Source organism: Lolium perenne, chromosome 5 (assembly GCF_019359855.2).
Source record: "Lolium perenne isolate Kyuss_39 chromosome 5, Kyuss_2.0, whole genome shotgun sequence".
In the NCBI taxonomy this organism is placed as follows: domain Eukaryota; kingdom Viridiplantae; phylum Streptophyta; class Magnoliopsida; order Poales; family Poaceae; genus Lolium; species Lolium perenne.
Genome location: NC_067248.2, coordinates 67,728,477 through 67,756,251, shown reverse-complemented (window position 1 = coordinate 67,756,251; position 27,775 = coordinate 67,728,477). Strand labels below are relative to the sequence as shown.

At 40.1% G+C, this 27,775-nt stretch overlaps 3 long non-coding RNA genes across 3 annotated transcripts; all 3 read right to left on the bottom strand.

Annotated features, from left to right (window-relative positions):
• Positions 1 to 3,280: 3,280 nt before the first annotated feature.
• On the bottom strand, positions 3,281 to 6,472 carry LOC139831267 (uncharacterized). Its single transcript, XR_011745956.1, has 3 exons — positions 6,315 to 6,472; positions 4,655 to 4,715; positions 3,281 to 3,564 (listed from the first exon to the last, which is right to left on the bottom strand). It is a non-coding gene; the product is annotated as an uncharacterized lncRNA (long non-coding RNA).
• A 2,746-nt stretch (positions 6,473 to 9,218) lies between these two features.
• Positions 9,219 to 11,202, bottom strand: LOC139831265 (uncharacterized). The gene is made up of 2 exons (XR_011745955.1): positions 10,547 to 11,202; positions 9,219 to 9,455 (listed from the first exon to the last, which is right to left on the bottom strand). It is a non-coding gene; the product is annotated as an uncharacterized lncRNA (long non-coding RNA).
• A 9,653-nt stretch (positions 11,203 to 20,855) lies between these two features.
• Positions 20,856 to 24,000, bottom strand: LOC139831264 (uncharacterized). The gene is made up of 3 exons (XR_011745954.1): positions 23,843 to 24,000; positions 22,183 to 22,243; positions 20,856 to 21,092 (listed from the first exon to the last, which is right to left on the bottom strand). It is a non-coding gene; the product is annotated as an uncharacterized lncRNA (long non-coding RNA).
• Between the last annotated feature and the right edge of the window lie 3,775 nt (positions 24,001 to 27,775).

The window sequence follows — 27,775 nt, the reverse complement described above, 5'->3', positions numbered from 1 at the left end:
TGAAGGCTATTTGTAGGCGGAAGGGCAGGTCAGGGGGCCACACGAGGGGCCCAGATGACAGGGCCGCGCGGCCAAGACCTGGGCCGCGCCGCCCTGTGGTCTGGCCACCTCATGGCCCCACTTCGTTGTCTCTTCGGTCTCCTGGAAGCTTCGTGTGAAAATAGGCCCGTGGGCGTTGATTTCGTCCAATTCCGAGAATATTTCCTTACTAGGATTTCTGAAACCAAAAACAGCAGAAAACAACAACTGGCTTTTCGGCATCTCGTTAATAGGTTAGTTCCAGAAAATGCATAAATATGACATAAAGTATGCATAAAACATGTAGATATCATCAATAATGTGGCATGGAACATAAGAAATTATCGATACGTCGGAGACGTATCAGCGCCATAACTTGAATTTTTAGCTCCCATGTGAGGTATTATTCAACATCAGGACCTCCTTCAAATTTGGGTATTGAGAACTTTGGCTTATCCAAACCATCGTCTTGCGGTTGTGGAGGGACACAACGACTTCCGAGTTCAACAAATCCATGACCACGATTACCACGTCCAACACCACAACCAACAGTAGCGGGTTGTTCTTCAAAATCTCCATGAACACTATCCCCTTCTCATGTTGTTGTTGTTGTTGTTGTTGGGTCAGGTTCTCAACAGCTAATTGCAATGCTTGAAGAGAGCACTGAATATCTGTCACTTGTTCTTGAATTGCATTGATGGTCTCATTAGTAGTGTCAAGCTTCTTGGTGACCTTCTCAATGTCATCATTAAGTCCTTGGCCATGTTCGCTGAATTCAGGTCGCATCTCATTACGAAGAGCTTCATACTCCCTCCAAGAAACAATATCAGCTCCATCCTTCTATTTCTGGTTAACATGTTTAGCATCACTAGAAGACATGGTTAGTAGATTAGTGCACTAAAACAAAAATCTGTGGTGGTACTCTCACAACTCACTCAAAACTGAGAAGAAAAGGTAAATCTTACCACTCCAAAGTGAATTAGAATGCTTTCCAACTTGGATTGACAAACTAGTACACAGATGTAGCGAAGCGAATATCAAGGGTATAAGAACAATCACATGACAAAGTAGGATATACGTGGGGTTGTAGGTAGGCTACCTATTTGCACCAAAAACAAGCTCTAGCGTTGACCGTAGAAAAACAAAAGATACTCACACAAGGCGATAAATGTGGCAATGCAACTATATGGAAGAATAATGTTGCAATGCACTTGAGAGACACTAGCAAAGATCAACGGAACAGACACAAGATTGCTCAACTACGGGTGCAGAAAAGTAAACTAGGCCTTCACTTGATCTTACAAGCACTCCACTTTTTCTGTTCACTCTTTTGTTTTTTTGATGCACTTTTTCTTTTTCCTCTAAGTATCACGGTTACTGTAGCGACAGTATTTTTTTTTACTTTTTTTTGACTCTACTCCTTGTAACGCGGCCAACAGAAATTGCACAACACCAAAACCCTAACGAGCAGCATGTCGAGCGGTAAAACTAGTCTCTTGTGGGAAAGTTCCTACTCATGTATATCGAAAGGCTGTGTCTATGGTTGGGAACAAGCAAACTGTACGCTATGTGGACTCGGAGCAACAAAAATTGAAAACTAGATGATATCGAACCAAAAACCCTAGACAATATACTAGATGAAAGAAAAAAGATACGCAAAAACAACTACGAAAAGCAACTAAAACTTGAAATTGATTCAATCTAAGGCTATGGCAAATCCTAATATTTTTGGCTTTTTCTGGATAGGAAACACTCACAACTCAACTATGGGGTGGATTGTGGATGGCTTACCGAGGAAACGTTGAAATTTGATACCAAGATGATAAGGGGTTGCCCGATATTCTCAGTATGCACGGTGGATGGTGATGAACACACGATGAACACAACGGAGATAACACGATGAAGATGTGGAGATAACTTGTATGACGCCGTTGAAGTCTCTCGATTGATTCCTGTCGCCAATACAACAGCTCTCAACCCTGCAAGATATTCGCAACTCCACACACTTGCGCACCTAGTCGCCGACCATGAAGCAGTAAATTGCAACCTTCTAATTCCCAATGGAACAACAGATCACACAAAACTTTCAGTAGCAAAACACCAGATCTATGCGAATTGGTGTATAGATTCAATAGAGTTGCAAAGCAATCAACTATGAACTAGGGTTTATCTTAAACATGGTCTAAACCTATTATGGGGGCGTCATGGGCACTTATATAGGCGTTCAGGACGACCAGAAGTCGAAAATTAACAATAATAACCGACCTAGATCGGGATCTGGTCGAGACTGACTCGGACACGGCCGGCCTGGGGGCCGGGCGGTCCGGTTTGGACCAGGCCAGGGGCCGGGCTGGAACCGGACGGGGGGTCTAGGTCCCTGGATCGTGCCCGGCTGGCGCCGGTCCAAGATCCAGCGGGCGCCGGGCTAATCTGGCATAGGAGCCGGTTTGGACGGGCGTGGGGCCGGGCCGTCCGACGTGGCGGCCGGTCGCACCGAGTGTAGCGCCGGCCTGGACCTCATCTTCCTCCTTCGCGCATGCCTCCCTCTCCTTCCTCGGGCGTCCATGAGGTGTCTTCATGTTCAGCACCATGTCCAGCTGTTCTCCTCCTCCTCCTCGTGCGATGCTTCCTTTATCCTCGTACCTGATCATACACAAGTCAAAGGATTTAGGTAGTATAAAATTCTCTTCAATCAAAGTATCGTTTAAGAATAAGTTCACATGTTGTTTTATCAGCTTCGCGTGAGCTCTTGTCATAGGTCCAATTCCGACTTCATTGAACTTGAGCTTAACAACAACATATAAAATTCTCTTCAATCAGAGTATCGTTTAAGAACAAGTTCACATGTTGTTTTATCAGCGTCGCACGAGCTCTTGTCATAGGTCCAATTCTGACTTCATTGAACTTGAGCTTAACAGCAACATCTTCTTCATCTTGCAATGCAGGAGGTAGTGGTTCGGTAGGGATGTCCTCATCAGGCGCGAACAAAGCACAAGCTTCTGCCTAGCGGTCCCCCTCTCCCGCGTTGCGTGGACAAATATACATCACCTCCTTTCGTGATGTATATTTGGGTCACTTGGCCCATATTTTATGTCGCGATGTAAAAATTATACATCACCAGATCAAGGTCATTTGTTGGAGAGGATTTTTTTTTGAACGAATGTGATGCAAAAAATGGTCTTTACATCATCAGGCTAGTTTTAGTTTTAATCATCTCTTAGAGATGCTCTGACGCATCCATCCTGTATCCATGTAGCACCCTACCTTTTAATAAAGGTAAGATACCTGTGTATAGTGCTATTCCCGGGATCACTGATAGCACACACATTACAAAATATAGTAATCATTGCAATAGTATCATCGTTGATCCAGAGGGTAAATTAAAATCTTACAAAATGCATAGTCACATGGACTAGCTCAACAATATTCAGAACATACACAGCGGAATGTAAGTCATCAATGAGCCTTCATCATCTTCATGTGCCACAGGCAGTCATGTTGGAATGTAGACTCGAGATCCTACCACGTACTTCTCCTCAGAAAATCCTGCACGTTTGAATATGCAGCCCCACGAATGGAGGTCAGTACAATGATGTACTGGCAAATGACACTTATATGGTGGCAGTTTTGGGCATGACTATCTACATGATATCTGGCAAGTGGAGTTTAGGAAAATTTGCATAAAGCCAATTTTATCCTACATTTTATTTCAAAACAAAACATTTTACAAAACTCATAATGATGTCATAAACAGTATCATGGTTACATCTCCCATGTACTATCCGACAGTTGCTACTCAAATTTTAACTTATTCAGAAAAGGTGATGAGATTCTTCCGTACATTCCCTGCCTAGAAAGCTCAAATTGTCCGTAACCGGGGACACGGCTAAGATCTTAGGTTTACTCTCGAGAGGTTGTGCACTTTCACCTTACGACCCACCCTTCCCAAGAGAAGAAATGAGACAAGATCTTTCAGAAGGAGGCTTCAACCATAACCAGCTAGACCCGTTCCCGTTTGGTTGCAAGCCACATCATCATGTCTAGCAACAAGTTTGGCCTCACAACTTACTTAATCCCGGCAGAGCCCATAATACCATAAGGCTGCACTGGAAGCTATCTAAAACATGGACGACATAATAATCTCCTTAATCCTGAGTGGCCAACCACAAGTGCACTCTCAGGCGACGACAACCACAAAGTGGCCCTGAGTAGCCACTCAACCTATGCATACCCTCAGGCGACGACAACCACGATATGGCCCTGAGTAGCCACGTACCCTCAGGCGACGACAACCACAAAGTGGCCCTGAGTAGCCACGTACCCTCAGGCGACGACAACCACACCGTGGCCCTGAGTAGCCGCCCACCATTCAACCAATCCACCCAGGTGTTTCATTAAGGTTGTTAATTTTCACTTTTCAAACCATCACAATCAAAACAATGAAACAACATTTGGCATTTGATATTGCAGAGCAGAAATAAAGTATCCCATCAATAGGTTCAGGAGTAGCTACACACTACTAGGGTTTGCTAAGCATAGCATAATACTTTTCTTTTGAAATCAAAATCCTACCATGCATACTAGTTTCAAAACACTAATGCATATATAAAATAAGTAGGATTTGAATGTCACTTGCCTTTTTGGTAGTCGAAGCGCGTTCACTTCTCTTATTCAAAATACGTGCCTCTCCGTATGAACTATAATATAAAATATAGCACAACATAAACACACCATTCAACAACAACAACAAAATCAAACAACGGAAATCGCTATATGGTACTAAGGTGTGGCATGAGGTCTGGCTTGCAAGATATGGCGGTGAGAGTTTGGACGGAAAGTCACATGATTAGAAGGAATTGGGTAATCTAAGATATAATTGAAGAATATTTATGCTTTACAAAAGTATGAAAAGAATTCGGAACGACTTATGTGAATTGAGTCACATAGGTGACAAATAGTGCAACACAAATACTATTGAATAAGTGTGACAACAATTACTCAAAACGGTATAAATTACACATAGGCTTGGGTATAAACAAATGATATATAGAATTATTCAATTTACTCATTTGTAAGTTGAATAATTTTAAACTAAGTCAAATGAGTGAATGAAAATGAATTTGGATAGACACGATATTGGTTCAAGGTAAAGTGTATAGTGGTATTGGTGTGTGGATGCGATCATGAGTTTCACCTTCACAAAAGAATCATGTTGACAAAGGCTAATAGAAATCGATAATGGATATATACTCAAATTATCATATTTGAATTTGAATGTTTGCAAAGTGATTCAAATATTTTGGACGATGGTGCTATTGGATGGAGTACTGCATAATGACTTATGCAATTGACATAGTGTGACAACACTTATCAAAGTAGCACAAGGTCACACATAGCATTGGATATGAACTAATGATATATTGAACTACTCAAGTAACTCATTTGAAAATTGAATAGTTCGAAATAAGTGGAAGGGTTGAATGGCATGAGATTGTATAGGCATGAATGATATCGGAATTTGGTTCGCGGAGCCTAATGGATAACAAAGGTTCATCACATGCGATATGGGTAGAGTATCTCCACCCTACTAAAGCAAGATAAAAATCTAAGCTAGAACATGTCATACTTTTACTCAAATAACACAATTGTTATTTGAATAATATGAACTAGACAATCAGGGATAAGTATGCATTATCTGTGAACATGATAAGGAAATATAACTGGTCCTGAAAGATGAGTATGATCCTAAGGATCATTTTGGCTAAAGGAACTATGTCGAAACCAGTTATATGACTACACCTTTCACGAAAAGTTATTAGAAGAAGTTTTCCGGATGGAAGATCTTTCTACACGGAAGTTGTAGAGAATTCCATTACAAGCGTATCGTCAAAAGAATCTCTCGGAAAAAGTTTGTAGGATTTATTTCATAGATGATGTTGCGGAACAAAGGGATACCGCAAAAATAAAGTGGGCGAAACTGCCACGCAAAATGTCTAACATGATCTACGTGATTTGCTGATTCCAACAGTATAGGGTTTGTCGAAATCCGGCAGATAGAACTTAAAATATGAATTTTACAAAACTAAACCGGAGTGGTTATAGTTCTAATGGTGTATGAAAAGTTGTCCGAACAAGTTGCTCGGATGGAAAAACTTCCTACATGAAAGTCGTAGAGGATCTAATTACAAACTTAACGGAAGAACCACTATTCTAAACGGAGGTGTAGATCTAAGGAAATAAAATTGCAAAGTTGCGTATGACAATCTACGTAAAAAGAGCGGAAATAGATTAATTACCAGACGAGGAATGCGTCAAGTCGCGGCGTTTCCCAAATAGCGTTGCAGATGTTGCGTCGCGAGTGTCCACCCGCGAAACAGGCAGCGTCGCGCGCGAAGAAAAGATCAGCGGCCTTTGTGCGGTGCTGCGCGCGGGGAGAAAGAGGAGAGGGCGCGCTAGGCGCTGTTGGTGCGGCTGGGAGGGTCCTGGGCAGAAGTATTTATAGGCTGGGGCTGAAGAGAAATTTCTTCAATGGGCGATGTGGGACTAAATAAAAAGCAAAAGGGGGCAGGGCGTGCAGGCTGGTGGCGGCGGCAGCGCGTGTGCGCGAGGCGAGCTGGGCTGGTGCGAGCGCGGGAGCTGGGCCGCGGCGGGCGAGCGGGGCCGGGTGGGCTGCGACCGTGCGTGGCTGGCTGGGCCGTTCGGCCTGGCCGCTTGTCTTTTTTTTTTCCTTAAAAACTACACTTTGGGGCTTCAAATAAAATCGGAAAAAATGCAAATAAGGTGTCGTTGGATTCGTTATGATTTTTTTTTCAATGTGAGACTAAATTTGAAACAAAAATATAAACTTTATAAAACCAAAATTTGACATACATGTCTATGTGGTTATAGTGCCTTTTTAGGATTTAATGTTTCTCAAATAAAATATTTTATAAGCTTCAAAAACTCCGAACAAAATAGAGTATTGATTAGAAAATCTTTTGAAACTGAAGTTTATGAAACTACTATATTTTTGCAAAAACCTTTTTAATATCCATTTGTGAAAATAAAATAATTATTATATGCATTTGGTCTATATTGCTACTTAGTCATTATTTTGCAAATACAGTTTTCTAGGATTTTGTTTTCTCGAATACAAATCCATTAAGGATTTGAAAACTTTGAAAGCAAGCATATTTTTTGATTTTTAAAATACTTTATAACCACAAGTCTTCGAAAACACTATTTTGGAATTAACTTGTTAATAACTTTTAAAAGTTTTAATTCTTTGTGAATTTTCAATCAAGTTCAAACAATCAAGCATTAAACTTATTTTTATTTTACATTCCAAAATTTAGAAAATTTTGGGATGTGACAGACTACCACCCTTAAAAGAAATCTCGTCCTCGAGATTTGAGAAAGGCTAGAAAGGAAAGGTTTTGGGTCTGTGTCTTCTAGAAGGTTCATACTTACTATTGCTTCCTTTTCAAACATCTCCGAGGAGATTTCGAAAGTTAACCTTGGGCTTTGAAAACTTGACACTAAACCATATACCATCAACTGTGTCCATTCATATGATAGTACTCCTCCCCTGGGTTCTATTTTTTTACGTTGGTATACTCATGGGAAACTCCTTGTGATACCTTCTCCAAACCAACTCTTTCGACATCTTGGTGTAAATCCATAATTCAAGGGTATGGTTTCTACCACCCTTGAAAGAAACTTTTGTAGGTAGTCTTAAGTCTTGGGTTTAGGCTAAGTTCATCTTGGTTATGGCTTGGCACATCCGAGGATATGACTTGACAACAGGTCATATTTGGAAAACATCTATGGCTTAGGGCTTCTGAGTTAAATCCAATAGGCGACTATTTATTCACATATAGTGAACAACATATCTCTTGTAAGTGACTTGGGTATGATTTTCCTCATGGTTGGGTTTGCTAATCCATGTAGGATGGTGGTTGATCTAATTTTGACAATGAGGGGTCACTCTCTTTAGGTCAATCAGGAGGCCATGATGTGAAAACTTCATGACATCCTTCATCTTTTCCTTCTTGTTGTCTTCGTCATCCTTCCACCACTCTTCATCTAGTGGCTAGATCTTCAAACTAAACGTAGTCCTACGCTTGGCAGCACTTGCCTACTATAAGGTTATAATATTTATCCACCTTAAGGTTTAGGCTTATTCACCGATATATCTTTTGTAGGTATGTCTCTCTAGATTCGCAAAGTCAATATTACGAAAGCGAATAATAAGAGTAGTAGGAATGGTGATCAATCCATCCTGCACCCAGATCATTACTCCGTATTTGATTTATTGAATCTCGTATCCCAACACTTGGTCAACCTCACAAGTTTGATAAAAAAATCTATGGAGAATTGAATCAATGTTTCAGTCCCCATTGTTGAATTGTTTTGAAAACATTACTATCGATCCCTAGCTAGGGTTTTGCGTATCTCACGCTCTATGCTTTTTCATCTTGATAGGAAACATCAAGGTTAGTTTCACTAATGTTGTCTTCATGGCGAGTTGCCGAGAAAACATTCTCTGGGTTGGGTATAGATGAGAATAGATAGAAGGATTCTAAAGAAGATTCCTACCCAAACACAACAGATCATGGCAAAAACATCTTACAAACAACATTTAACAAGCATCAAGCAATATGTTTCACACAAACAAACTAGCATGGTCATACCTCAATTTGGTAAGATCAATACTTTGCTACTTTATCGTTGGTTCGCTAAAAGAGAACTAATGGTGGTCTAGTCTATTTTTATATTGGATGCCTCAAGTTTCTATTGTACTCCATCGGTGTATGTTCGTGTGTTGTGCAGTCTGCATCGAAGTCTTCCTTCAATTTCTTCGTTGGTCTCCCATGAAACACTTCTTGCAGAGTCGAAGAATTTCACATGAAGCAGCAGTCCCTCACTTCAGGCACAAGGTCATCTTCTCTACCTCCTTGATGGTTTTCATGAAGTGGGACATCTAAGGTGAGAGGAAAACAATTTTGAAGATGGAATAGATAAGAATACCAGAAGTTCACAAAGCAAACATCTTTTTAATTGAAATAGGATTAGACAAAAAAAATTCATCCTAGGGTCTTCCTATTTTAATCCAAACCTATGGTCTCGATCATACAGGCAACACTATGCTCTGATACCATTCTGTAGCACCCTACCTTTTAATAAAGGTAAGATACCTGTGTATAGTGCTATTCCCGGGATCACTGATAGCACACACATTACAAAATATAGTAATCATTGCAATAGTATCATCGTTGATCCAGAGGGTAAATTAAAATCTTACAAATTGCATAGTCACATGGACTAGCTCAACAATATTCAGAACATACACAGCGGAATGTAAGTCATCAATGAGCCTTCATCATCTTCATGTGCCACAGGCAGTCATGTTGGAATGTAGACTCGAGATCCTACCACGTACTTCTCCTCAGAAAATCCTGCACGTTTGAATATGCAGCCCCACGAATGGAGGTCAGTACAATGATGTACTGGCAAATGACACTTATATGGTGGCAGTTTTGGGCATGACTATCTACATGATATCTGGCAAGTGGAGTTTAGGAAAATTTGCATAAAGCCAATTTTATCCTACATTTTATTTCAAAACAAAACATTTTACAAAACTCATAATGATATCATAAACAGTATCATGGTTACATCTCCCATGTACTATCCGACAGTTGCTACTCAAATTTTAACTTATTCAGAAAAAGGTGATGAGATTCTTCCGTACATTCCCTGCCTAGAAAGCTCAAATTGTCCGTAACCGGGGACACGGCTAAGATCTTAGGTTTACTCTCGAGAGGTTGTGCACTTTCACCTTACGACCCACCCTTCCCAAGAGAAGAAATGAGACAAGATCTTTCAGAAGGAGGCTTCAACCATAACCAGCTAGACCCGTTCCCGTTTGGTTGCAAGCCACATCATCATGTCTAGCAACAAGTTTGGCCTCACAACTTACTTAATCCCGGCAGAGCCCATAATACCATAAGGCTGCACTGGAAGCTATCTAAAACATGGACGACATAATAATCTCCTTAATCCTGAGTGGCCAACCACAAGTGCACTCTCAGGCGACGACAACCACAAAGTGGCCCTGAGTAGCCACTCAACCTATGCGTACCCTCAGGCGACGACAACCACGATATGGCCCTGAGTAGCCACGTACCCTCAGGCGACGACAACCACAAAGTGGCCCTGAGTAGCCACGTACCCTCAGGCGACGACAACCACACCGTGGCCCTGAGTAGCCGCCCACCATTCAACCAATCCACCCAGGTGTTTCATTAAGGTTGTTAATTTTCACTTTTCAAACCATCACAATCAAAACAATGAAACAACATTTGGCATTTGATATTGCAGAGCAGAAATAAAGTATCCCATCAATAGGTTCAGGAGTAGCTACACACTACTAGGGTTTGCTAAGCATAGCATAATACTTTTCTTTTGAAATCAAAATCCTACCATGCATACTAGTTTCAAAACACTAATGCATATATAAAATAAGTAGGATTTGAATGTCACTTGCCTTTTTGGTAGTCGAAGCGCGTTCACTTCTCTTATTCAAAATACGTGCCTCTCCGTATGAACTATAATATAAAATATAGCACAACATAAACACACCATTCAACAACAACAACAAAATCAAACAACGGAAATCGCTATATGGTACTAAGGTGTGGCATGAGGTCTGGCTTGCAAGATATGGCGGTGAGAGTTTGGACGGAAAGTCACATGATTAGAAGGAATTGGGTAATCTAAGATATAATTGAAGAATATTTATGCTTTACAAAAGTATGAAAAGAATTCGGAACGACTTATGTGAATTGAGTCACATAGGTGACAAATAGTGCAACACAAATACTATTGAATAAGTGTGACAACAATTACTCAAAACGGTATAAATTACACATAGGCTTGGGTATAAACAAATGATATATAGAATTACTCAATTTACTCATTTGTAAGTTGAATAATTTTAAACTAAGTCAAATGAGTGAATGAAAATGAATTTGGATAGACACGATATTGGTTCAAGGTAAAGTGTATAGTGGTATTGGTGTGTGGATGCGATCATGAGTTTCACCTTCACAAAAGAATCATGTTGACAAAGGCTAATAGAAATCGATAATGGATATATACTCAAATTATCATATTTGAATTTGAATGTTTGCAAAGTGATTCAAATATTTTGGACGATGGTGCTATTGGATGGAGTCTTGCATAATGACTTATGCAATTGACATAGTGTGACAACACTTATCAAAGTAGCACAAGGTCACACATAGCATTGGATATGAACTAATGATATATTGAACTACTCAAGTAACTCATTTGAAAATTGAATAGTTCGAAATAAGTGGAAGGGTTGAATGGCATGAGATTGTATAGGCATGAATGATATCGGAATTTGGTTCGCGGAGCCTAATGGATAACAAAGGTTCATCACATGCGATATGGGTAGAGTATCTCCACCCTACTAAAGCAAGATAAAAATCTAAGCTAGAACATGTCATACTTTTACTCAAATAACACAATTGTTATTTGAATAATATGAACTAGACAATCAGGGATAAGTATGCATTATCTGTGAACATGATAAGGAAATATAACTGGTCCTGAAAGATGAGTATGATCCTAAGGATCATTTTGGCTAAAGGAACTATGTCGAAACCAGTTATATGACTACACCTTTCACGAAAAGTTATTAGAAGAAGTTTTCCGGATGGAAGATCTTTCTACACGGAAGTTGTAGAGAATTCCATTACAAGCGTATCGTCAAAAGAATCTCTCGGAAAAAGTTTGTAGGATTTATTTCATAGATGATGTTGCGAAACAAAGGGATACCGCAAAAATAAAGTGGGCGAAACTGCCACGCAAAATGTCTAACATGATCTACGTGATTTGCTGATTCCAACAGTATAGGGTTTGTCGAAATCCGGCAGATAGAACTTAAAATATGAATTTTACAAAACTAAACCGGAGTGGTTATAGTTCTAATGGTGTACGAAAAGTTGTCCGAACAAGTTGCTCGGATGGAAAAACTTCCTACATGAAAGTCGTAGAGGATCTAATTACAAACTTAACGGAAGAACCACTATTCTAAACGGAGGTGTAGATCTAAGAAAATAAAATTGCAAAGTTGCGTATGACAATCTACGTAAAAAGAGCGGAAATAGATTAATTACCAGACGAGGAAAGGCAGCGTCGCGCGCGAAGAAAAGATCAGCGGCCTTTGTGCGGTGCTGCGCGCGGGGAGAAAGAGGAGAGGGCGCGCTAGGCGCTGTTGGTGCGGCTGGGAGGGTCCTGGGCAGAAGTATTTATAGGCTGGGGCTGAAGAGAAATTTCTTCAATGGGCGATGTGGGACTAAATAAAAAGCAAAAGGGGGCAGGGCGTGCAGGCTGGTGGCGGCGGCAGCGCGTGTGCGCGAGGCGAGCTGGGCTGGTGCGAGCGCGGGAGCTGGGCCGCGGCGGGCGAGCGGGGCCGGGTGGGCTGCGACCGTGCGTGGCTGGCTGGGCCGTTCGGCCTGGCCGCTTGTCTTTTTTTTTTCCTTAAAAACTACACTTTGGGGCTTCAAATAAAATCGGAAAAAATGCAAATAAGGTGTCGTTGGATTCGTTATGATTTTTTTTTCAATGTGAGACTAAATTTGAAACAAAAATATAAACTTTATAAAACCAAAATTTGACATACATGTCTATGTGGTTATAGTGCCTTTTTAGGATTTAATGTTTCTCAAATAAAATATTTTATAAACTTCAAAAACTCCGAACAAAATAGAGTATTGATTAGAAAATCTTTTGAAACTGAAGTTTATGAAACTACTATATTTTTGCAAAAACCTTTTTAATATCCATTTGTGAAAATAAAATAATTATTATATGCATTTGGTCTATATTGCTACTTAGTCATTATTTTGCAAATACAGTTTTCTAGGATTTTGTTTTCTCGAATACAAATCCATTAAGGATTTGAAAACTTTGAAAGCAAGCATATTTTTTGATTTTTAAAATACTTTATAACCACAAGTCTTCGAAAACACTATTTTGGAATTAACTTGTTAATAACTTTTAAAAGTTTTAATTCTTTGTGAATTTTCAATCAAGTTCAAACAATCAAGCATTAAACTTATTTTTATTTTACATTCCAAAATTTAGAAAATTTTGGGATGTGACAGACTACCACCCTTAAAAGAAATCTCGTCCTCGAGATTTGAGAAAGGCTAGAAAGGAAAGGTTTTGGGTTCAGGTCTTCTAGAAGGTTCATACTTACTATTGCTTCCTTTTCAAACATCTCCGAGGAGATTTCGAAAGTTAACCTTGGGCTTTGAAAACTTGACACTAAACCATATACCATCAACTGTGTCCATTCATATGATAGTACTCCTCCCCTGGGTTCTATTTTTTTACGTTGGTATACTCATGGGAAACTCCTTGTGATACCTTCTCCAAACCAACTCTTTCGACATCTTGGTGTAAATCCATAATTCAAGGGTATGGTTTCTACCACCCTTGAAAGAAACTTTTGTAGGTAGTCTTAAGTCTTGGGTTTAGGCTAAGTTCATCTTGGTTATGGCTTGGCACATCCGAGGATATGACTTGACAACAGGTCATATTTGGAAAACATCTATGGCTTAGGGCTTCTGAGTTAAATCCAATAGGCGACTATTTATTCACATATAGTGAACAACATATCTCTTGTAAGTGACTTGGGTATGATTTTCCTCATGGTTGGGTTTGCTAATCCATATAGGATGGTGGTTGATCTAATTTTGACAATGAGGGGTCACTCTCTTTAGGTCAATCAGGAGGCCATGATGTGAAAACTTCATGACATCCTTCATCTTTTCCTTCTTGTTGTCTTCGTCATCCTTCCACCACTCTTCATCTAGTGGCTAGATCTTCAAACTAAACGTAGTCCTACGCTTGGCAGCACTTGCCTACTATAAGGTTATAATATTTATCCACCTTAAGGTTTAGGCTTATTCACCGATATATCTTTTGTAGGTATGTCTCTCTAGATTCGCAAAGTCAATATTACGAAAGCGAATAATAAGAGTAGTAGGAATGGTGATCAATCCATCCTGCACCCAGATCATTACTCCGTATTTGATTTATTGAATCTCGTATCCCAACACTTGGTCAACCTCACAAGTTTGATAAAAAAATCTATGGAGAATTGAATCAATGTTTCAGTCCCCATTGTTGAATTGTTTTGAAAACATTACTATCGATCCCTAGCTAGGGTTTTGCGTATCTCACGCTCTATGCTTTTTCATCTTGATAGGAAACATCAAGGTTAGTTTCACTAATGTTGTCTTCATGGCGAGTTGCCGAGAAAACATTCTCTGGGTTGGGTATAGATGAGAATAGATAGAAGGATTCTAAAGAAGATTCCTACCCAAACACAACAGATCATGGCAAAAACATCTTACAAACAACATTTAACAAGCATCAAGCAATATGTTTCACACAAACAAACTAGCATGGTCATACCTCAATTTGGTAAGATCAATACTTTGCTACTTTATCGTTGGTTCGCTAAAAGAGAACTAATGGTGGTCTAGTCTATTTTTATATTGGATGCCTCAAGTTTCTATTGTACTCCATCGGTGTATGTTCGTGTGTTGTGCAGTCTGCATCGAAGTCTTCCTTCAATTTCTTCGTTGGTCTCCCATGAAACACTTCTTGCAGAGTCGAAGAATTTCACATGAAGCAGCAGTCCCTCACTTCAGGCACAAGGTCATCTTCTCTACCTCCTTGATGGTTTTCATGAAGTGGGACATCTAAGGTGAGAGGAAAACAATTTTGAAGATGGAATAGATAAGAATACCAGAAGTTCACAAAGCAAACATCTTTTTAATTGAAATAGGATTAGACAAAAAAAATTCATCCTAGGGTCTTCCTATTTTAATCCAAACCTATGGTCTCGATCATACAGGCAACACTATGCTCTGATACCATTCTGTAGCACCCTACCTTTTAATAAAGGTAAGATACCTGTGTATAGTGCTATTCCCGGGATCACTGATAGCACACACATTACAAAATATAGTAATCATTGCAATAGTATCATCGTTGATCCAGAGGGTAAATTAAAATCTTACAAATTGCATAGTCACATGGACTAGCTCAACAATATTCAGAACATACACAGCGGAATGTAAGTCATCAATGAGCCTTCATCATCTTCATGTGCCACAGGCAGTCATGTTGGAATGTAGACTCGAGATCCTACCACGTACTTCTCCTCGAGAAAATCTGCACGTTTGAATATGCAGCCCCACGAATGGAGGTCAGTACAATGATGTACTGGCAAATGACACTTATATGGTGGCAGTTTTGGGCATGACTATCTACATGATATCTGGCAAGTGGAGTTTAGGAAAATTTGCATAAAGCCAATTTTATCCTACATTTTATTTCAAAACAAAACATTTTACAAAACTCATAATGATATCATAAACAGTATCATGGTTACATCTCCCATGTACTATCCGACAGTTGCTACTCAAATTTTAACTTATTCAGAAAAAGGTGATGAGATTCTTCCGTACATTCCCTGCCTAGAAAGCTCAAATTGTCCGTAACCGGGGACACGGCTAAGATCTTAGGTTTACTCTCGAGAGGTTGTGCACTTTCACCTTACGACCCACCCTTCCCAAGAGAAGAAATGAGACAAGATCTTTCAGAAGGAGGCTTCAACCATAACCAGCTAGACCCGTTCCCGTTTGGTTGCAAGCCACATCATCATGTCTAGCAACAAGTTTGGCCTCACAACTTACTTAATCCGTGAGAGCCCATAATACCATAAGGCTGCACTGGAAGCTATCTAAAACATGGACGACATAATAATCTCCTTAATCCTGAGTGGCCAACCACAAGTGCACTCTCAGGCGACGACAACCACAAAGTGGCCCTGAGTAGCCACTCAACCTATGCGTACCCTCAGGCGACGACAACCACGATATGGCCCTGAGTAGCCACGTACCCTGTGCGACGACAACCACAAAGTGGCCCTGAGTAGCCACGTACCCTCGAGCGACGACAACCACACCGTGGCCTGAGTAGCCGCCCACCATTCAACCAATCCACCCAGGTGTTTCATTAAGGTTGTTAATTTTCACTTTTCAAACCATCACAATCAAAACAATGAAACAACATTTGGCATTTGATATTGCAGAAGCGAAATAAAGTATCCCATCAATAGGTTCGGGAGTAGCTACACACTACTAGGGTTTGCTAAGCATAGCATAATACTTTTCTTTTGAAATCAAAATCCTACCATGCATACTAGTTTCAAAACACTAATGCATATATAAAATAAGTAGGATTTGAATGTCACTTGCCTTTTTGGTAGTCGAAGCGCGTTCACTTCTCTTATTCAAAATACGTGCCTCTCCGTATGAACTATAATATAAAATATAGCACAACATAAACACACCATTCAACAACAACAACAAAATCAAACAACGGAAATCGCTATATGGTACTAAGGTGTGGCATGAGGTCTGGCTTGCAAGATATGGCGGTGAGAGTTTGGACGGAAAGTCACATGATTAGAAGGAATTGGGTAATCTAAGATATAATTGAAGAATATTTATGCTTTACAAAAGTATGAAAAGAATTCGGAACGACTTATGTGAATTGAGTCACATAGGTGACAAATAGTGCAACACAAATACTATTGAATAAGTGTGACAACAATTACTCAAAACGGTATAAATTACACATAGGCTTGGGTATAAACAAATGATATATAGAATTACTCAATTTACTCATTTGTAAGTTGAATAATTTTAAACTAAGTCAAATGAGTGAATGAAAATGAATTTGGATAGACACGATATTGGTTCAAGGTAAAGTGTATAGTGGTATTGGTGTGTGGATGCGATCATGAGTTTCACCTTCACAAAAGAATCATGTTGACAAAGGCTAATAGAAATCGATAATGGATATATACTCAAATTATCATATTTGAATTTGAATGTTTGCAAAGTGATTCAAATATTTTGGACGATGGTGCTATTGGATGGAGTACTGCATAATGACTTATGCAATTGACATAGTGTGACAACACTTATCAAAGTAGCACAAGGTCACACATAGCATTGGATATGAACTAATGATATATTGAACTACTCAAGTAACTCATTTGAAAATTGAATAGTTCGAAATAAGTGGAAGGGTTGAATGGCATGAGATTGTATAGGCATGAATGATATCGGAATTTGGTTCGCGGAGCCTAATGGATAACAAAGGTTCATCACATGCGATATGGGTAGAGTATCTCCACCCTACTAAAGCAAGATAAAAATCTAAGCTAGAACATGTCATACTTTTACTCAAATAACACAATTGTTATTTGAATAATATGAACTAGACAATCAGGGATAAGTATGCATTATCTGAACGTGATAAGGAAATATAATCGGTCTGAAAGATGAGTATGATCCTAAGGATCATTTTGGCTAAAGGAACTATGTCGAAACCGGTTATATGACTACACCTTTCACGAAAAGTTATTAGAAGAAGTTTTCCGGATGGAAGATCTTTCTACACGGAAGTTGTAGAGAATTCCATTACAAGCGTATCGTCAAAAGAATCTCTCGGAAAAAGTTTGTAGGATTTATTTCATAGATGATGTTGCGAAACAAAGGGATACCGCAAAAATAAAGTGGGCGAAACTGCCACGCAAAATGTCTAACATGATCTACGTGATTTGCTGATTCCAACAGTATAGGGTTTGTCGAAATCCGGCAGATAGAACTTAAAATATGAATTTTACAAAACTAAACCGGAGTGGTTATAGTTCTAATGGTGTACGAAAAGTTGTCCGAACAAGTTGCTCGGATGGAAAAACTTCCTACATGAAAGTCGTAGAGGATCTAATTACAAACTTAACGGAAGAACCACTATTCTAAACGGAGGTGTAGATCTAAGAAAATAAAATTGCAAAGTTGCGTATGACAATCTACGTAAAAAGAGCGGAAATAGATTAATTACCAGACGAGGAAAGGCAGCGTCGCGCGCGAAGAAAAGATCAGCGGCCTTTGTGCGGTGCTGCGCGCGGGGAGAAAGAGGAGAGGGCGCGCTAGGCGCTGTTGGTGCGGCTGGGAGGGTCCTGGGCAGAAGTATTTATAGGCTGGGGCTGAAGAGAAATTTCTTCAATGGGCGATGTGGGACTAAATAAAAAGCAAAAGGGGGCAGGGCGTGCAGGCTGGTGGCGGCGGCAGCGCGTGTGCGCGAGGCGAGCTGGGCTGGTGCGAGCGCGGGAGCTGGGCCGCGGCGGGCGAGCGGGGCCGGGTGGGCTGCGACCGTGCGTGGCTGGCTGGGCCGTTCGGCCTGGCCGCTTGTCTTTTTTTTTTTCCTTAAAAACTACACTTTGGGGCTTCAAATAAAATCGGAAAAAATGCAAATAAGGTGTCGTTGGATTCGTTATGATTTTTTTTTCAATGTGAGACTAAATTTGAAACAAAAATATAAACTTTATAAAACCAAAATTTGACATACATGTCTATGTGGTTATAGTGCCTTTTTAGGATTTAATGTTTCTCAAATAAAATATTTTATAAACTTCAAAAACTCCGAACAAAATAGAGTATTGATTAGAAAATCTTTTGAAACTGAAGTTTATGAAACTACTATATTTTTGCAAAAACCTTTTTAATATCCATTTGTGAAAATAAAATAATTATTATATGCATTTGGTCTATATTGCTACTTAGTCATTATTTTGCAAATACAGTTTTCTAGGATTTTGTTTTCTCGAATACAAATCCATTAAGGATTTGAAAACTTTGAAAGCAAGCATATTTTTTGATTTTTAAAATACTTTATAACCACAAGTCTTCGAAAACACTATTTTGGAATTAACTTGTTAATAACTTTTAAAAGTTTTAATTCTTTGTGAATTTTCAATCAAGTTCAAACAATCAAGCATTAAACTTATTTTTATTTTACATTCCAAAATTTAGAAAATTTTGGGATGTGACAGACTACCACCCTTAAAAGAAATCTCGTCCTCGAGATTTGAGAAAGGCTAGAAAGGAAAGGTTTTGGGTTCAGGTCTTCTAGAAGGTTCATACTTACTATTGCTTCCTTTTCAAACATCTCAGGAGATTTCGAAAGTTAACCTTGGGCTTTGAAAACTTGACACTAAACCATATACCATCAACTGTGTCCATTCATATGATAGTACTCCTCCTGGGTTCTATTTTTACGTTGGTATACTCATGGGAAACTCCTTGTGATACCTTCTCCAAACCAACTCTTTCGACATCTTGGTGTAAATCCATAATTCAAGGGTATGGTTTCTACCACCCTTGAAAGAAACTTTTGTAGGTAGTCTTAAGTCTTGGGTTTAGGCTAAGTTCATCTTGGTTATGGCTTGGCACATCCGAGGATATGACTTGACAACAGGTCATATTTGGAAAACATCTATGGCTTAGGGCTTCTGAGTTAAATCCAATAGGCGACTATTTATTCACATATAGTGAACAACATATCTCTTGTAAGTGACTTGGGTATGATTTTCCTCATGGTTGGGTTTGCTAATCCATATAGGATGGTGGTTGATCTAATTTTGACAATGAGGGGTCACTCTCTTTAGGTCAATCAGGAGGCCATGATGTGAAAACTTCATGACATCCTTCATCTTTTCCTTCTTGTTGTCTTCGTCATCCTTCCACCACTCTTCATCTAGTGGCTAGATCTTCAAACTAAACGTAGTCCTACGCTTGGCAGCACTTGCCTACTATAAGGTTATAATATTTATCCACCTTAAGGTTTAGGCTTATTCACCGATATATCTTTTGTAGGTATGTCTCTCTAGATTCGCAAAGTCAATATTACGAAAGCGAATAATAAGAGTAGTAGGAATGGTGATCAATCCATCCTGCACCCAGATCATTACTCCGTATTTGATTTATTGAATCTCGTATCCCAACACTTGGTCAACCTCACAAGTTTGATAAAAAAATCTATGGAGAATTGAATCAATGTTTCAGTCCCCATTGTTGAATTGTTTTGAAAACATTACTATCGATCCCTAGCTAGGGTTTTGCGTATCTCACGCTCTATGCTTTTTCATCTTGATAGGAAACATCAAGGTTAGTTTCACTAATGTTGTCTTCATGGCGAGTTGCCGAGAAAACATTCTCTGGGTTGGGTATAGATGAGAATAGATAGAAGGATTCTAAAGAAGATTCCTACCCAAACACAACAGATCATGGCAAAAACATCTTACAAACAACATTTAACAAGCATCAAGCAATATGTTTCACACAAACAAACTAGCATGGTCATACCTCAATTTGGTAAGATCAATACTTTGCTACTTTATCGTTGGTTCGCTAAAAGAGAACTAATGGTGGTCTAGTCTATTTTTATATTGGATGCCTCAAGTTTCTATTGTACTCCATCGGTGTATGTTCGTGTGTTGTGCAGTCTGCATCGAAGTCTTCCTTCAATTTCTTCGTTGGTCTCCCATGAAACACTTCTTGCAGAGTCGAAGAATTTCACATGAAGCAGCAGTCCCTCACTTCAGGCACAAGGTCATCTTCTCTACCTCCTTGATGGTTTTCATGAAGTGGGACATCTAAGGTGAGAGGAAAACAATTTTGAAGATGGAATAGATAAGAATACCAGAAGTTCACAAAGCAAACATCTTTTTAATTGAAATAGGATTAGACAAAAAAAATTCATCCTAGGGTCTTCCTATTTTAATCCAAACCTATGGTCTCGATCATACAGGCAACACTATGCTCTGATACCATTCTGTAGCACCCTACCTTTTAATAAAGGTAAGATACCTGTGTATAGTGCTATTCCCGGGATCACTGATAGCACACACATTACAAAATATAGTAATCATTGCAATAGTATCATCGTTGATCCAGAGGGTAAATTAAAATCTTACAAATTGCATAGTCACATGGACTAGCTCAACAATATTCAGAACATACACAGCGGAATGTAAGTCATCAATGAGCCTTCATCATCTTCATGTGCCACAGGCAGTCATGTTGGAATGTAGACTCGAGATCCTACCACGTACTTCTCCTCAGAAAATCCTGCACGTTTGAATATGCAGCCCCACGAATGGAGGTCAGTACAATGATGTACTGGCAAATGACACTTATATGGTGGCAGTTTTGGGCATGACTATCTACATGATATCTGGCAAGTGGAGTTTAGGAAAATTTGCATAAAGCCAATTTTATCCTACATTTTATTTCAAAACAAAACATTTTACAAAACTCATAATGATATCATAAACAGTATCATGGTTACATCTCCCATGTACTATCCGACAGTTGCTACTCAAATTTTAACTTATTCAGAAAAGGTGATGAGATTCTTCCGTACATTCCCTGCCTAGAAAGCTCAAATTGTCCGTAACCGGGGACACGGCTAAGATCTTAGGTTTACTCTCGAGAGGTTGTGCACTTTCACCTTACGACCCACCCTTCCCAAGAGAAGAAATGAGACAAGATCTTTCAGAAGGAGGCTTCAACCATAACCAGCTAGACCCGTTCCCGTTTGGTTGCAAGCCACATCATCATGTCTAGCAACAAGTTTGGCCTCACAACTTACTTAATCCCGGCAGAGCCCATAATACCATAAGGCTGCACTGGAAGCTATCTAAAACATGGACGACATAATAATCTCCTTAATCCTGAGTGGCCAACCACAAGTGCACTCTCAGGCGACGACAACCACAAAGTGGCCCTGAGTAGCCACTCAACCTATGCGTACCCTCGTGCGACGACAACCACGATATGGCCCTGAGTAGCCACGTACCCCCAGGCGACGACAACCACAAAGTGGCCCTGAGTAGCCACGTACCCTCAGGCGACGACAACCACACCGTGGCCCTGAGTAGCCGCCCACCATTCAACCAATCCACCCAGGTGTTTCATTAAGGTTGTTAATTTTCACTTTTCAAACCATCACAATCAAAACAATGAAACAACATTTGACATTTGATATTGCAGAGCAGAAATAAAGTATCCCATCAATAGGTTCAGGAGTAGCTACACACTACTAGGGTTTGCTAAGCATAGCATAATACTTTTCTTTTGAAATCAAAATCCTACCATGCATACTAGTTTCAAAACACTAATGCATATATAAAATAAGTAGGATTTGAATGTCACTTGCCTTTTTGGTAGTCGAAGCGCGTTCACTTCTCTTATTCAAAATACGTGCCTCTCCGTATGAACTATAATATAAAATATAGCACAACATAAACACACCATTCAACAACAACAACAAAATCAAACAACGGAAATCGCTATATGGTACTAAGGTGTGGCATGAGGTCTGGCTTGCAAGATATGGCGGTGAGAGTTTGGACGGAAAGTCACATGATTAGAAGGAATTGGGTAATCTAAGATATAATTGAAGAATATTTATGCTTTACAAAAGTATGAAAAGAATTCGGAACGACTTATGTGAATTGAGTCACATAGGTGACAAATAGTGCAACACAAATACTATTGAATAAGTGTGACAACAATTACTCAAAACGGTATAAATTACACATAGGCTTGGGTATAAACAAATGATATATAGAATTACTCAATTTACTCATTTGTAAGTTGAATAATTTTAAACTAAGTCAAATGAGTGAATGAAAATGAATTTGGATAGACACGATATTGGTTCAAGGAAAAGTGTATAGTGGTATTGGTGTGTGGATGCGATCATGAGTTTCACCTTCACAAAAGAATCATGTTGACAAAGGCTAATAGAAATCGATAATGGATATATACTCAAATTATCATATTTGAATTTGAATGTTTGCAAAGTGATTCAAATATTTTGGACGATGGTGCTATTGGATGGAGTACTGCATAATGACTTATGCAATTGACATAGTGTGACAACACTTATCAAAGTAGCACAAGGTCACACATAGCATTGGATATGAACTAATGATATATTGAACTACTCAAGTAACTCATTTGAAAATTGAATAGTTCGAAATAAGTGGAAGGGTTGAATGGCATGAGATTGTATAGGCATGAATGATATCGGAATTTGGTTCGCGGAGCCTAATGGATAACAAAGGTTCATCACATGCGATATGGGTAGAGTATCTCCACCCTACTAAAGCAAGATAAAAATCTAAGCTAGAACATGTCATACTTTTACTCAAATAACACAATTGTTATTTGAATAATATGAACTAGACAATCAGGGATAAGTATGCATTATCTGTGAACATGATAAGGAAATATAACTGGTCCTGAAAGATGAGTATGATCCTAAGGATCATTTTGGCTAAAGGAACTATGTCGAAACCAGTTATATGACTACACCTTTCATGAAAAGTTATTAGAAGAAGTTTTCCGGATGGAAGATCTTTCTACACGGAAGTTGTAGAGAATTCCATTACAAGCGTATCGTCAAAAGAATCTCTCGGAAAAAGTTTGTAGGATTTATTTCATAGATGATGTTGCGGAACAAAGGGATACCGCAAAAATAAAGTGGGCGAAACTGCCACGCAAAATGTCTAACATGATCTACGTGATTTGCTGATTCCAACAGTATAGGGTTTGTCGAAATCCGGCAGATAGAACTTAAAATATGAATTTTACAAAACTAAACCGGAGTGGTTATAGTTCTAATGGTGTACGAAAAGTTGTCCGAATAAGTTGCTCGGATGGAAAAACTTCCTACATGAAAGTCGTAGAGGATCTAATTACAAACTTAACGGAAGAACCACTATTCTAAACGGAGGTGTAGATCTAAGGAAATAAAATTGCAAAGTTGCGTATGACAATCTACGTAAAAAGAGCGGAAATAGATTAACTACCAGACGAGGAATGCGTCAAGTCGCGGCGTTTCCCAAATAGCGTTGCAGATGTTGCGTCGCGAGTGTCCACCCGCGAAACAGGCAGCGTCGCGCGCGAAGAAAAGATCAGCGGCCTTTGTGCGGTGCTGCGCGCGGGGAGAAAGAGGAGAGGGCGCGCTAGGCGCTGTTGGTGCGGCTGGGAGGGTCCTGGGCAGAAGTATTTATAGGCTGGGGCTGAAGAGAAATTTCTTCAATGGGCGATGTGGGACTAAATAAAAAGCAAAAGGGGGCAGGGCGTGCAGGCTGGTGGCGGCGGCAGCGCGTGTGCGCGAGGCGAGCTGGGCTGGTGCGAGCGCGGGAGCTGGGCCGCGGCGGGCGAGCGGGGCCGGGTGGGCTGCGACCGTGCGTGGCTGGCTGGGCCGTTCGGCCTGGCCGCTTGTCTTTTTTTTTTCCTTAAAAACTACACTTTGGGGCTTCAAATAAAATCGGAAAAAATGCAAATAAGGTGTCGTTGGATTCGTTATGATTTTTTTTTCAATGTGAGACTAAATTTGAAACAAAAATATAAACTTTATAAAACCAAAATTTGACATACATGTCTATGTGGTTATAGTGCCTTTTTAGGATTTAATGTTTCTCAAATAAAATATTTTATAAGCTTCAAAAACTCCGAACAAAATAGAGTATTGATTAGAAAATCTTTTGAAACTGAAGTTTATGAAACTACTATATTTTTGCAAAAACCTTTTTAATATCCATTTGTGAAAATAAAATAATTATTATATGCATTTGGTCTATATTGCTACTTAGTCATTATTTTGCAAATACAGTTTTCTAGGATTTTGTTTTCTCGAATACAAATCCATTAAGGATTTGAAAACTTTGAAAGCAAGCATATTTTTTGATTTTTAAAATACTTTATAACCACAAGTCTTCGAAAACACTATTTTGGAATTAACTTGTTAATAACTTTTAAAAGTTTTAATTCTTTGTGAATTTTCAATCAAGTTCAAACAATCAAGCATTAAACTTATTTTTATTTTACATTCCAAAATTTAGAAAATTTTGGGATGTGACAATCCATTCCATATTCGTCTCTATCGATTTTTGATTCCCTATTTTTTACCGGGGGTTTCGATTTTGTTTAGGATCCCGACAAGATAGGCAGAAAGAAAAAAGATAGAGCATGTTTCAGTCCATTTCCGTTTGGTTTCCAACACTAATCTAATGCATCCATACATGTATAGTAATGATTAGGAGGGCCGTATTACCCAACTCACTAGAATTTAAATTTCTGGTTTAATATATTGGTGTCTCACAAAGATAAAATATTTTTTAAAGGGATTTCTATTTTCGTGCCCTCGGTTCCTTAGTTGTGCTCAGTTTTCCCCAGCTCTTTAGTTTTTCCTCAGTTTTCCCCAAGTCCTTGTTTGAAACCCGCAGAAGCAGCTCAGACGGCAGGATTCTCGTTAAGTTGACCGTTCCGTGCTGACGTGTGGGGCCGCGTCGTGTGGGCCCTCGTCGCGTGGAGCTGGTAGAAAGGGACCGCGTGGGACATGACGAGATAGCGTTTGGTTGCACGTGAGTAGGAGCTGAGTTTTGTCTCTCTCGGCCCAAATAGGCATTTTCCCTTTTAAGAGCACCTTTTCCCCTCTTTCTCTCTCTGTCTTTTTCACCAAATTAGTATCAAATCTAGAGAAGTTTCTATTTCTGCCTTTTTACCCTCGTTTTTTGCCCAATATGGCAGCAAATCTAGAAGCTAGTATATGATAAATTCACAACAGCATAATCAGAAAACTAAGTATAATACATAAACTGCATACAGCAGCCAAAAGCAGCCAATAACATTGTTAATGTTCACGACAAACTAAGATGAAAAAAAATACAAGACGCACGCAATGTATGGCCAGCTAGAAGATTCCTCATTGCTCATATATTTCTTCGTCGCCCCATTCGTGCATTATCCCAAGGAAATATTCATTGAACTCCTTCCGTCTGCAGTGTGCGGCCAATACATCCTCCATACGGTATGGCCTGTGTTCATTTCTCAGACCGTAGTTTCCCATTCTATCCACATATCGTGGCCACTCATCCCAGGCCTTTGTATCATGAATGTACTCTCTGATATAACCCAATAGTAGATGCAGCCAGGTAGAAGTGTCGGGTGCACTCTGGTGTCGATGGAGATACACCGGATATAATGCACGAAGAAGGCATGACTGCGAATGTTACTGACCGGATGGAGAGAGCGGCTCTGAGTGTCCACACGGTACACCAATGGTTGGTCCTCCAAAAGCATGTTGTCCAACAACACAAGCAGCAGATCACCATCCGACTTCACAAGATAGAACTTGTCATTTCCAAGTTGTGGAAATGAAATTAGTGTCTCCATCTTGACAGTGCTCGCGCGCTGCTGCAACTGTACATTGGTGCACACTATTCTTCCGGACTCAAAATTATCCATAGCTATTGCATACAGTTCACCATTGAACGGGGTAATGCAACGCAAACCATGGTTCTCCATCGAAAAACTACCATCTCCCCAATCTTCATATATATCCTTAGTTGGAGTGCTCTCATCGACCCAACTAATTTCGTTCGGGTAATGTGAGCAAACGAAGACCATAGTCGGGGATTTGATTACAGCTGAATTCGAGAAAAACAGAGATGGCATCTGCGCCTCAAACATAGTGTTCGATGCCTTTGTGAGTGGGTTCAGAAGCCGTATCTTGTGCGGCGGGTTCTTCTGGGCAAGCACGATGACACCACGGCAAAAGCCGACGAAGTAGTATCTAAAATATATTGATGAAGATAACATTCAGCACTAAGATTGAAAATAAGAATAGATTAACCCTATAGATATGGAGGAATTTGGAGGAATTTGAACCTTGCACGAACTTCCGATAGATCTATGGTGACGTAGTGGGATGTGCCGAGTTGGAGGAAGGTGAACTCAGTGGCGCGTGGAAGGGCGTGGTCTACCTTGATCCATTCGTGCAGGTGCACGTCGGGCTCAGGTAAACCTGAGCGCCAATTTCTATAGACTTGCCTCATAGCAGAGTAGGCGTCCACGTACTCCTCATTCGCCAGTAAGCATTCGCCGATCTTGTGAAGTGGTCCGTCACTCATGAGAGAGGCCCAGTGTAGGGATTCGTTGCATAGAAAACAAAAATTTTCCTACCGCGAGAACGCAATCCAAGCCAAGATGCAATCTGGAAGACGGTCCAACGAGGGGATGATCGAGACTCACCCTTGAAGAATTCCAAAGCCTACAAGATGAGGCTCTTGTTGCTGCAGTAGACGATCACTTGCTGCTTGCAAAAGCGCGTAGAAGATCTTGATCACGGTGCCACGATCGGGCAGCACCTCCGTACTCGGTCACACGTTCGGTGTTGATGAAGTCGACGTCCACCTCCCCGTTCCAGTGGGCAGTGGAAGTAGTAGCTCCTCCTTGAATCCGGCAGAACGACGGCGCGCTGGCGGTGGCGATGGAGATCTCCGGCGGAGCTTCGCTAAGCGTTGCGGGAGAGGGGGAGGAGTGGGGCGGCTAGGGTTTGGGGAGAGGGGGTGGCCGGCTACCTTGGGGTGCGGCCAAGGTGGTGGTGTTGTGGTGGCCGGCCCCCTCCCCTTGGCCCCTCATTATATAGGTGGAACCCCCAAGTGTTGGACTACAAGTCTTCAAATAAGACCCCAACCCAAAACCTTTGTCAACACCCGGATTTTTAAGTCCGGATGCCTATTATGTCATATATCGCAATCCCAGGAATATTGTTGTTGCGAGGCATAATAGTTAAGTATCACAGTCATCATTCATTACAAACCATAAGTCTTACAAATTGGAATCACATGATCCATATTACACGAATAGTTGATCTATCGATCAACGAACAAACACAAGTTCATAGTTCATAGCGGAAGCGTAAGATACAAGGACTCTCTAGTCCACAGGCCAAC